We start from the raw sequence: 13,505 nt of genomic DNA, 5'->3' as shown, positions 1-13,505 counted from the left end.
AAAAAAAAAATGGTTACATCAAACTACCAGTTTGCGAAATTACCTGCTTATCATTGTTGCAAGATCAAAAAAAAGTAGATTGCTGGAGACTTTCTATCTTCTTATCATTGGGGCAAGAAAAAAAAGTAGATTGTTGCAAGAAAAAAGTAGGTCATTATATCATGAATACGTACCTTGTAGATGCATCCTAATTAACCCCCACAATTTCTGACACTTACTAGATCCAATGCATCTACCCTGTTGAAAGATAGAGAAGTACTAGCTAGCTCTAGGCTAGTGATCAATGGATAGGTAATTCCAGTGTCAATTATTTTATTTAGTTGATGCTAGCAGTTACTATTATATAGCGATTATTGTCTTTAATTGTTTATCGAAATTGTCTGAGACAGTTATTCTATTATTGGAAGTGTCAAAGTAGATTTGAAGTTGTTGACAAAGAATAAGCTAGATGCCTTGGTGACTCCTGATTTCTCTGTTTCTAGTGTTCTTGCAATTGGTGGTTTTCCATGAATAAGCATCCCAACAGGATATGACACAACAGGGGCGCCATTTGGCATTTGCTTTGGGGGCTTAAAAGGTTAGAAGCCAAAGTTGATTGGAATAGGTTATGGTTTTGAGCAAGTATCAAAGATCAGGAAGCCTCCTGCGCTCCAGCGTAAACTGTAGCGTATAATCTCCTGTGCTCCAGCGCAAGATCCTTTTTTTTTTTTTAATTATTTTATTCACATTAGTGTCATTTAAAGGTTTAAACGACACTAACTAACTGTTTAGTGTTGCTTCACTGTTCAAGCGACACTAAATAATTAGTGTCGTTCACTGGTTAAGTGACACTAACTGTGTAGTGTTGTTTGAACAGAAGCGACTCTAATTAGTGTTGTTTGAATAATAAAACAACTATAATATGGAGTTTCAACCTTATACTTAGCAACACTATTCAAGCGACACTAAATGAATTGTCATTTTTTGGCCCAAATACGACACCATTCAAGCGACACCAAACAATGTTTTTTGTTGTAGTGCAAGTGAAATGAGGGTCCCTAAATTGGAAGAAAATTTTTTATATACTCGGTAATTTTCCGTTGCATAAGTTTAATAAGTAGTAGCATTAAATGAGAATTCAGATAATTGCACTTACAGCTTGTATTAAAAGCCTGGGCATTACAAGTGCATGTTTTCACATGGTGATGGTCAAGAAATGGCTATGTAAAGATTTCCCCTCCTACTCCCCCAAACTGAAAATGGTTAAAGGAACAGAAAGAAAAGTTAAGAGGAAACGTGAGAAGGGTAATTAAGGATATATATGATATGAGTAAAGTAAAGTATGTATTTATTATTCTGATGAATGTGATCATTGTTTGGATTTAAGTATGTACATACTGGTAGCATGAGTACGTATCTAGTAGCCTCTTAAATGGATATGTATACGATACGTATGTTTTTTTTTTTATGAAAAAGTATGATATATACGATCGATGTGCAATGCATGGTTTATGTTCAAGTCAAAGCAAAACTTTCTCCAAATTTTGAGAAAATAGTAGTAGAATTAGTGGTTTCAACTAACGTTTTATATTCTTGTATATATTGTTGAAAGACCGAAAGGTATTTAAAGGAAATGTGTCAATTAATTTTCTATAAATGGTGTTGAAGTGAGGTTTTTTCAGTAAAAATGAGAGAGATGAATTTTTATCAATTAAGTTCTCAGGTCACACGCGATTGATTGATTTCTTTACTTATCGAGCCTTAGACTCACATTTTCACTTGTAAAATGTTGATTTTACAACTATAAATGATCTAAAGATGGGCAACACAGATCGATGGGTATGTACAATATGAACTGTAAAAGTATTTGGGTCAGCCTTTGAGCTGGGGTAAGGTATGCTTTTGTGGGGCAATTGTAATGGCCTACATGCCTTTTTATTTGTATAAATTATGTGGATGTAGATATGAACTGCATTACTGTAAACAAGGTTCAGTTAATTATATATATGTAAAGTTTTAGAGCTCTAGTATTATTTTGTCAGTCTGGTGATATGTGGTTTTGTCAGAAAAGAAAAATTTTGTATAAAATATTTCCATTGCCAATAAACAATTAATGCTAATTGTCGCATTTATATGGGCGGGGCGTTACATTTGTTGTCCAAACCTCTAACTTCTTTAATTTGTTGTACCTGCAGTGTGTTGAGCTCCTTCCCCTTTAGCCCTCTCTTTACCAAACGCAAATACTAAGTCATCATAGTGTGGGAAGCACTTGCTCAAAAACCCATGAGCATCTGAAAAAAAACAAAAACGTCTAAATTATAACAAAAAATAAAATAATAATGGCACAATTAACATATAGCTAGGTTACTTTCACGCAATCATCAAACTCTTGTTTCTCAACTATTACCACTTTCTCTTGATCATTCCAACTAAAACCACTTGAACTACTTGAACCACGCACGCATCTGATCAACACTTGCTCGGTACTGTCTTCTCAGAGTCTTGAATTTAGATTCTAAATGGGGCAAATGTAACGACTATTAGCGATGATGTTGTTGTGTTATTGTCACTTAAGTCCCGTTTGGTTCGCGGAATAGGCCTCTGGAATAGAATCGGTATTCCAAATTAAGGAATAAATATTTTTTAGTTTGGTAGGGATCTATTCCATGAAATAACTATTTTCATTGGAATAACTATTCCCTTACGAAGAGGAATACTTATTCCTCTAAAAATATGAAAGGAATAGCTATTGGGTAACGACTAAATTTTCCAAAATAAAAAACTCATTTTGTATTTTCTTTCAAATCTTCTATTTTTTTTTTAAAAAAACTAAACGCCTAAGTGTGGGTGGTCGGCCAACCACCGTGGAGGGCCAGGGGCAGTCGCACCACCCCTGAAGCACCCCAGTTCTCGTCAGGGATGGCTGGCTACCCCCAGAGTACATCAGGGGTGGCCGACCACCCCCGATGGGCTTCGAGGATGGTCGCGGCCACCCCTGAAGGCCACTCGGAGGTGGTTGCGGCCACCTCCGGTTCAACGGTGGGTGGTGGGCCACCCACCAGTTTATATCAAATTTTTTTTTTTTTGGTTTGATTTTTTTAATATATATATATATATATATATATATATATATATATATATATATATATATATATATATATATATATATATATATATATATATATATATATAGTTTTTAGTAATTTTTTTTGAATTCCAATTAAAATGTGTGATTTATTACCAAACAAAAGAATATGAATAACCATTTCATTCCACCATCTTCTATTCTTAGGAATAGCTTCTTTTTTTTTCCTAATGAAATAGTCATTCCGCGGACCGAAAGTCATCATAGTATTGGGAATTGCATTAAGATACTTCTCATATATATATATAAAGGCATTATGCAGTAATGATTTAACTTTTTCAAATTAGCAATTTTTTAATGTTAAGCACAAATATACCAAGTTATAGGAGTTAATATTACAATGATAAGTGTTGTCTGATGAATCCATTGTTTATTGCTTAATTGTAAGATTCAAATTCAGTAATCATTTAAAGTGAGTTAAATTTTTAGAATTAGGAGTGTGCAAATTATCCAATTACCAACTACCGAAAACCTGTCGATTGCCACTGAACCGCCTTTGACCGCCTACCGCTCACAAAAAAAAAAAATTAGAAATCAGAATTAATTTTAATTTCAAAATTATTGTCCGGTCGGTAATCGGTAAAATGAAATTTTCGATTTTTACCAACCCGACCCAATCCAACAATGGTCAAGCGAAGTTTTACTCTTGATCAAAACGACTTCGTTTTAATAAGGAATAAAACAACGTTGTTTTGCACAACCCTAGTGACTATATATTCGTATTTTTGCCCATAAACCCTAGAATCACAATCTTCTTCACACGCCCCCTAAGTCCTAACCCTTGACCCTTCTGTTGCGGCCTCCCTAAAACAACCCCTAGAATCACTCCCTCCCCTCGCCGCTCACGTCATGACCCCCATGCATCTGCAACCTGCTGTCCTAGCCCAACTGCTCGTCTTTCTCTCTCTCACGCCTAGCTACCACAATTTTCAATTGATCAAGGACTCGGAGTACCATTGGTGAAATTTTCTTGTCAAAGTTTGAGACTCTGAAATTCTGAATCGTCCAATTGTTGTTTTTCCTTTACTTTTTCTGATTACTTGTTCTACGTATTCATTGATTGTTGATTGTTGGGGTTAGCTTGACGTTTGCTTGTATGTTAACTGTTTAGTTTTCTACAAATTGTATCTTCTTATCTCCTTTAATCGCTGATTGTTGTTTTCTTCCTATTTTCGTTTTTTTTTTCCCCCGATTTACCAATCGAACATTATTGATTTTTCCGTTTTATTCGAATTATCCGATTTTTTTTTTCGAAATTATTCCTAGTCGGAATAAAGTTGGGGATCGAAAACACCATTTTCGACTCTGACTTACCCGACACCCACCCCTATTTAGAATAAATTTAAGACAAATTACAGTAGCTAACGAATCATAATTTCTTTTTTTAAAAAAGATCAAGTTTTGGCTCGTCAAAATGTATTCTCCTTAGTCCATTAGGAAGTTGCATTATTTTTCAAGCCAAGGTATTAAAAGTTCCACAACGTAGTACTCTTTAATCTATGCAATTCACTCAAAAAATAATCATAACTGACATCACAATTACAAAAAAGGAGGGGTAAATCCAACAGTCAAATTCTCTTTGGCCTTTCGACCTAAACGAGGAGCATCCCTATAGTTAGAGGTACTTGGTATATGTTATTATTGATAGAGGCATGGAATGTGGAAGTTCTTAATTGGGGGAACATATCGACACCGGACATAATTAAGATTGTTCTGATAGAGTATGATAGCAGTAGAAACTAAGAATTGAAGATTAAAAAATGAATTCAGGAAAAGATAAAATAACAAATAGGGAAGAGAAAGACCCTAATTGCCCCAAATAAGCAAATAGAGAAATAAATCTGAAATACTTAAATTTAATTCATACTTCAAAAATTGATTTCAAAATATATAATACAAACTTGCCTTTATATAGGCAAAATTTGAGTATTTTCCAAGCAGAATACTTGGAGAAAAAGAAATAAATAAAAATACAAAACATAACCGTAAACTTAAAGACAAAGTAGATTCTTGTACAGAAAGTTAAATATATATTCTAAAAATAATCTTCAAATATTTTGTATAATTCTTTCCATTCTCTGGCTGATCTTATTCAAGAAATAATCTTAGAATCTTATGTCTGATTTTCTCCTGCGCTAGTTTCAACGGGATGGAAAGAATTCGTCATCGAATTCGAATCATCTTTGCCTTGATCGTTTTGGTGTCCGATCAATTCAGTACATCCTGTACTTCTCCATACCAAAATAACTTGAAACTAGAAGATAAACAAGTTGCAACCCATCACAACTTGATTCTGAATAAAAGATATGAATTTTCTCACACCAACTAGAAATAAATCAATCTTCTCACGTCTTTCATTTATTTTCTCCAATTCACGCTCCATAAAAGTCTTCAAAGATTTATAAATTCTTTCTTGACCACAAAAATTAAAATTGTCATCCAACATACCGAAACCAACATCCAACTTATTACTAGGAGAATTTTATAGAAAATTTTCAATTCCAAAGAAATCAACATAACTAATTTCCTCATTGCTCAACTTAAATCCCTTGTTATGTAGACTTTCATCAATTACACATGGTAGTCATTATTTTCTTCACTAAATTTTATTGCATCAACCACAAAACTTACCCTCTTCAATAAATCATCTTCGTCAAGATAGATGTCATAGAGTGGTGGAGAGACCCAATCTACAAAAAAATATTCCTCAATAAATTTGCCCTCCTCCACATAAGACGGATTTGGTAGATGGGCTTGAGACTTGCTAACAATAGTCAAGGTAGTAAGAGTGCCAGAAAATTCTAGAAGCTCAACTTTGAAGCCTAAGTCTTCATGCCGCTTATCCCGATCATGCTATTCCCGAAATAGAATAGGGTATTAATACGGGTTCTCGAAATTGGATTATGAATTGCAACCGTCAATATCGCAATTCATCTCCATGTTTTGTGCCGCTCAACTCTAGGTTAACTCTGCAACCTGCCTCTGCAACTATTTAATCATCACGTCTTATACACTGCGTTCATGGTAGGGGACTTCCCCATTCAGAACCTGTCTACACCAACCACGACCATGATCACCTGTCTTGAAAACTGATGAAAAGAATCACCCCAAGAAGACGCTTAAGCTCTGATACCAACTGACGCGTGACAGAACTAAAATTGTTCTGACAACGTATGATTACAACAGGAACTATGAATTGTAGATAGAAAAGAGAAAATAACAAATAGGGAAAAGAAAACCTCTAATTGCTCTAAATAAACAAATAAAGAAATAACTCTAAAAGACTTTAAATTTAATTGATACTTTAAAATTTGATTCTAAAATAATATAGATCTGCCTTTATATATGCAAAGTTTGAGTATTTTCCAAGCAAAATACTTGGAGAAAAAGAAATAAATAAAAATACAAAACATAAACGTAAACTTGGAGACAAACTAAAATTCTTGTACAAAAAGTAAAATATATTATTCTAAAAATAATCTTCAAATATTTTGTACAATTCTTTTCATTCTTGGGCTGATTATATTCAAGAAATAATTTTTCAAATTTTATGCCTAATTTTCTCCTACATTACATATCTAATGCTTTCCTCAACTAGTTATATAATTTAAGTTTATGATGTACATTAGAGAAAAAGATTTTTTTTTTCAAAAAAAAAAGAAAAAAGAAAAAAGAAACTAAGGGTCTATTTGGGTTTGCAATTTCAAAAAGTACAATTTTAAAATAGCAATTTTAAAATGTGCGATTTAAAAAAGTGATTTTTAAAAACGCGGTTAAGTGTTTGGCAAAATCGCAATTTAGTTTTCTCGCAGGTTAGCTTTTTAAAATTATGCGTTTTCAAAAAAACACCCAATTGCCTGAGATTTGAAAAAGCAGATTTCTGCGTTTTCAAATCACAATTTTTTAAAAACGTACTTCCCAAACGGTTTATTTTTTGCTATTTGATTTAAAATCACAATTTTTGTCTACAAAGTTACAATCTCAAACGCACCTTAAAGGAACTAAATGGAAAAAAGTTTTAAGCACGTACAGGACAATTTTGTTTCGATTTTTGATTACAGGTGTAAAAACATCTATCAGTACTAGTACAGAAGGTCTCTTCAAGATACTGAGTCTTTAAGAAGTAGATAATCTTGAAGCCACATTCTAGGGTTTTTCTTGTTTGTTGACAATTAGCACCTATACCTTATAACCGGGCCATATCTTTATTGCAAAAGTTGCCTTTTGATCACTCTCAAGAACGTACAGATCGAGCTTAATGACATTGATTGGTTAATTTGCCAAAATTAGGTTAAAATGTGACTTATTTGGTCGAAGATGATGTGTACTCCATGACAAGACAAGCAGACAAGGGCGTGGCAAGTTGAGCTTCAACATATCAACATCGACTTGAAAGAAAAGAGAACACGTTCCCGGATTTCTCTTGGGCGATGCTTGCTGGTGCCCCACCATCCAAACTTATTAAATTTCTCACTCTAACATTAACGGCTCAAATGGGTGGCCTACATTTCATTAATGCAGGTTTATTGGATTCCCCATAAACTAATGAAGTTCAACGTCTCACCATCTCGAGGATAGCTGTGCTTACACTTGGAAAGGCTAATGGAACAAAGAGGAGAATATATTTGTTTTTTATATTGGTGTTAGCTACATGATTATTATTATATTTAATGCAAGAGCTAGTAAATTATTGATCGCAAGAGGGTCCATACATAGATATTGCGACTTTAGCGTTGGAATTTTGTATCCAAGTTGCTAATTATATTATAATTAGGTTTATAAGCCACGACACGTGAATCCATGTGAAGGGGGTCCTCCGTGTTGCTATATATGCCTCTAGGATCCTTTCGGCAGGAATATCTTTTGACAGAAGTTGATTAAATTACTATTAGAAAATCAAAGTTTTGCCTAGCTTTAACAACTTTCGAAATCTTTGCTGCCTCTAAAAACTTTGACTGGCAACGCATTCGATGGGAGTTTGTGCAGTTTAATCACTTGAATCTATGGAGGTTTGTTTGCGAGTTTAATCATCACGTGATCCACGACTAAAAATGTTTCGTCTCTCAGATAATCATATGCGAAACAACTCATTTCTAGTAAGGCCAGGAAATAATCATAGCAATTTAAAAACATACTATTAAAAATGAAAAACTTACAGTTAATTACAAGAGCATGCAATATATATATATATATATATCTGCATCAACGTCATCTTAGTGTGAGCCTGTAAGTTTTAGATATTTAATGAAGTAAACCACATTCGGATATTACGTACTGATTATTGAAATTTACAATTAATTACCTTTTTTCTATGTCTTGTGTGACTAATTGACAGTAGGTTTTTAAGGATAACATTCGCTTCATGGTAATGATTCTATCACCGGCCGGGTCATGCATTGATCCCTTTGGTGAGTGACTACCATTTTAATAATCTGCAAAACTGTTTAATTACTATATGCTGATATATGAGTTTGTTTTAATTCACGGAACAAACAACATGGAGGTAGGTAAAATGTAGACGTATACCACCATGAAAGAGGAAAAATGAGAAAAAGGAGCCCACAAACTCTATATATATATAAAGAGAAATGATTCTTCACCACCTAAATATACAACTTTTTATCACATTGTCTATGTGGCAAGGTGGTCCCCCACTTTATTTTATTTTTTAAAAATAAAAAAACTCTAAAGTTAGTAGAGGACCACATTGCACATAGATAAGGTGGTGAAAAGTTGTATATTTAAGTGGTGGAGAATCATTTCTCATATATAAAACCCTCTATTACTTTTTTGGTCTTTTTGGATGGGACTTACGTTGAGTTCACTTGACATAACATTTTCATCCCTAATCGAGGGAGGAGGGTAAAGTGTATTTTTTTACAAACTTTGGAGGTAAAATGCCAGCTCAACTTTTTACATATAATTTTTTTTTTTTTAATAAAAAAAAAAAAAAAAAAAAAAAAAAAAAAATGAAAAAAAAAAAAAAAACTTTTTAAAAAATTAAGGTAGTCGATTGCTTCCCCTCTCCACTACCTAGCTGGACCACCCTCCTCACCTAGGAATGAGGGCTTGCCCACCCTTAAAGATGTTTTTAGAGGTGGCACAGGCCACCCCCTTGGGAGTTTTCAGGGTGGCCCAAGTCACCCCCGAAAACTTCTTCAAGAGTTGCCAGACTCCCCACCCCAGGTGTGGGAGTGGTCCAGTGATTCCCATGTGGCGTGGAGACTCTTCGTGCGCCACCTTTTTTTTTAATTTTAATTTTTATAGTGTATGTAAAGCTGAGTTGTCATTTGTACCTCCAAAGTTTAGGAAAAAATATATCTTACCCTGTGAGCATTTTAGGGCAAAAATGTCACGTGCTGGGCACGTGACATAAGTTCCATCGAAAAATATGGAGGAAAAAAAAAACCTAACAATGAGTGCTAAGCATCACGGTTACATAATTTGTGAAGTGCGAGCGGGTGTTACTTTTTAAACTTTTGAGGTATAAGTGCCAAAGTGATTCTTCATAGGATAAAATGTATTTTCTCATGATAAAAACATAATAGGCATATGCGATTTTGGTATAGCACATATATATATATATATATATATATATATATTGTTACTATGAACGTACAATATTTATGCTACCAAGTGCCTTTAAAGCACCTAAACTGAAAAATTACCGGTACTCCTCTTCTTGTTCAATAAAGATGTCAAGTGGATTATTATAGGCGGGTTTAGGGATTTTGCTTAATATTGAAGTAAAGGTAATGCTTAATTAGCCTATGTGCTTCCGTTGTGTCCTTGTAGAGGAGATGCAGCAGCCAGTAGTTGTTAAGCAATAATTAAATGTGTTGATCACATTCTTTACTAACAGCACGCAGCTTGGGCATTGTTTTATAAATTAAGCAAGTTCTGTCCATTGGGAAATATGAACCTATGGTATTCAAAAGATGTGAGTAAACACATTGATCAGTCATATGCATGCAGCAATCTAATTCCTGTAATTTATATATATAACACAACCAAAGTTTAAATATATTGTAAAGGGATTAGTCCTTTGAGGATGTCTATACCCATGCATGGTCCAAAAATAGAAAAGCTGATAAGAAGTTGAGCTGGAAATCATTGCATAATAGCAACAAATGATTGACAGTTCCTAATTTTTTCTTGCTCTAGCATTTTAATTACTTGGAAAAAGTAGTGGGAATTAAGAAGAAAGCCAAGATACTTTCTTAAATTTCCCTAACTATTCTCTAATTCGAATTCAAACCTAACCCAAAATTTCGAGCTTACAAATCTCGACCCAAATATGCTGACCTAACCAGCCTGCACCTTATGCCCATTTCATGCAGATGTTCGTGTCATTATCCATACGAGGTGTTGAAGCTCAAGATATTAATCCTCATCCAAATTCAAATGTCAAGTGTGCTGACCCTCATTTGAATTCAAATGCAAACTAATTAGATATTATCTGATACCTTGTATAGTTCAAATGTAATATTAATCTTATGTAACAAACATATGTATTGCTTTCATATTCCTTCTGCTACAACTTCCTTGTCTGCAGCCATGTTGACGCTGGAACAGAATAGCGATTATTCTGTAGGCTAACCAACAGGTAGTTTGCAAAGAAGAAAACATGAAAATTACCCCAAAGAAAACAGAGACAAACTCTGAATTTGATAAAATTATCAATAATCAACAAAGCTGTTGAAAAACGTCCACAAGCCGGACTTAAATAGCTGAAAATTAGGTCTTTAGAAGAATTTTGCCAAAAATAGCAAAATCCCGAAAAGCCTAATAAATCTTGTAAGACTTGAAATAAATACAAATAAGCATATTATGGAAATACTTTGTACCAAAGAATATCTCCAAATTAATGGAAAATACTTGGTGTCAAAGAATGGCCATATTTTAGGGAAAAAAATAATAACTATAATATTACTTGACGACAACGAAAATATAAATAAGGAAATTCTTTAAAAGATGAATCAAGAGATTTGTCGATAGTCTCTTCTTTCCTTCTTGGTCTTTCTCTTGATGGATGTTGACAACTCGGTAGAGAATATCTTCTAAATCACAATTTGCCAAAGATCTCTTCTTTCCTTCTTGAGTAGTTGACCCTTCATTTTCTTGCTTAAATCAAACCAATCACATCGCCACATCATAGACTAATTAATTCTATAGTTGCGTCCGATTTCCTCCTGCATCAGTCTCACCGGGTTGGAAAGAATTCGTCCTCGAATTCAAATCTTTTTTACTTCGATCTTTTGGAAGGCCGATTAATTCATTCCATCTCGTATTTCTCAATACCAAAATAACTTGAAACCAGAAGATAAATAAATTGCAACTCATCACAACAACTAGCCTCACACTAAATTGAAATAATTCAATCTTCTCACGTCTTTTATTTATTTTCTCCAATTCAAGCTCCATAAAAGTCTTCAATGAATTATCAATTCTTTTTTTACCGCAAAAATTAAAGTTGTCATCCATCACACCAAAACCAAAATTCAAATTATTACTAGAAGAACTTGATAGAAAATTTTCAATCCCAAGAAAATCAACATAACTAATTTCCTCATTACTTAACTGAAATCCCTCGTCATGTGGACTTTCATCAAACACATGGTAGTCATTATTTTCTTCAATAAATTTTATTGTATCACCCACAAAACTTACCTCTTTCAATAAATCTTCTTCTTCATGATAGACATCATAAATTGGGGAAGAATTCCAATCCACAAATCCTTGTGAAGGATTTTCAACATCTTCATGTTCAACATCATCATGAACATCTCCATGTATGAACTCCTCATCAACGAACTCGTCTTCTTGGAACTCTTCATCAACAATTTCTTCATCCCGACCACGTTGTTCCCGGTATGGAGCAGGATTGTGATACGGGTTGTCGAAGGTGGAATTGGAATCGGAGTTCATCTCACGATTGCCGAATTCCTGCGCCGCTAGGCGCTGGGCTAACTCTGCAACTTGCCTCTGCAAATCCTCAATCATCATATCTTGAACGTTACGATCATGGTGCGGAGCTTCCTCATTCGGAACCTGCTCACGACGACCACCACGACTACGACCACCAGCCATCGAAACTGATGAATAACTCGTCTCAGGAAAGTGCTGAAGCTTTGATACCAATTGACGCCGGAACAGAATAGCGATTATTCTGTAGGCTAACTAACAGGTAGTTTGCAAAGAAGAAAACAGGAAAATTACCCCAAAGAAAACAGAGACAAACTCTGAATTTGATAAAATTATCAATAATCAACAAAGCTGTTGAAAAACGTCCACAAGCTGGACTTAAATAGCTGAAAATTAGGTCTTTAGAAGAATTTTGCCAAAAATAGCAAAATCCCGAAAAGCCTAATAAATCTTGTAAGACTTGAAATAAATACAAATAAACATATTATGGAAATACTTTGTACCAAAGAATATCTCCAAATTAATGGAAAATACTTGGTGCTAAAGAATGACCATATTTTAGGGAAAAAAATAATAACTATAATATTACTTGACGACAACGAAAATATAAATATGAGAATTCTTTAAAAGATGAATCAAGAGATTTGTCAATAGTCTCTTCTTTCCTTCTTGGTCTTTCTCTTGATGGATGTTGACAACTCGGTAGAGAATATCTTCTAAATCACAATTTGCCAAAGATCTCTTCTTTCCTTCTTGAGTAGTTGACCCTTCCTTTTCTTGCTTAAATCAAACCAATCACATCGCCACATCATAGACTAATTAATTCTATAGTTGCGTCCGATTTCCTCCTGCATCACATGTTACCCTCATATGTTCCATTGCCTTTGTCTGTCGGTAGCATGGAGTCACCCTCCTCTTCTGGTTCTACGCCTATTGTCTCTGATAACCCTATGACTTCTTATGCTATGTCAAGTTCAACTTCTTCAAGTCTGCTCCTACTCGAACTCATCAAATTGTCACTCGCACGCAGAATAATATCCACAAACCAAGGGTTTTCAATGATGGAACTATTAGATATCCTATTTCTCAGGCTCTGTTGGCTGTTACTGCTAATATATGCCATGGTTGAGCCTACTTGTTACTCTTTTGCAGTTAAGATTCAAGAATGGCTTCGAGCTATGCAGGTGGAATTTAATGCTTTTCTTAATAATCATACTTGGGCCTTAGTTCCATCTTCTGTTGAAACGAATGTAGTTGGCAGCAAGTGGGTATTGAAATTGAAACGCAATGCTGATGGATCTATGGAAAGGCACAAAACTAGGCTTGTTGCTAAGAGATTTCATCAACAAGCAAGGATTGATTATGGCGAGACTTTTAGTCCAGTTGTTAAACCTACAACTATAAGGACTGTGCTCTCGATTGCATATTAAGAAAGTTGATCTATGAGGCAAATTGA

This window comes from Alnus glutinosa, chromosome 1 (assembly GCF_958979055.1).
Source record: "Alnus glutinosa chromosome 1, dhAlnGlut1.1, whole genome shotgun sequence".
Taxonomy (NCBI): Eukaryota; Viridiplantae; Streptophyta; class Magnoliopsida; order Fagales; family Betulaceae; genus Alnus; species Alnus glutinosa.
Note: the sequence above shows the minus strand (reverse complement) of the source record.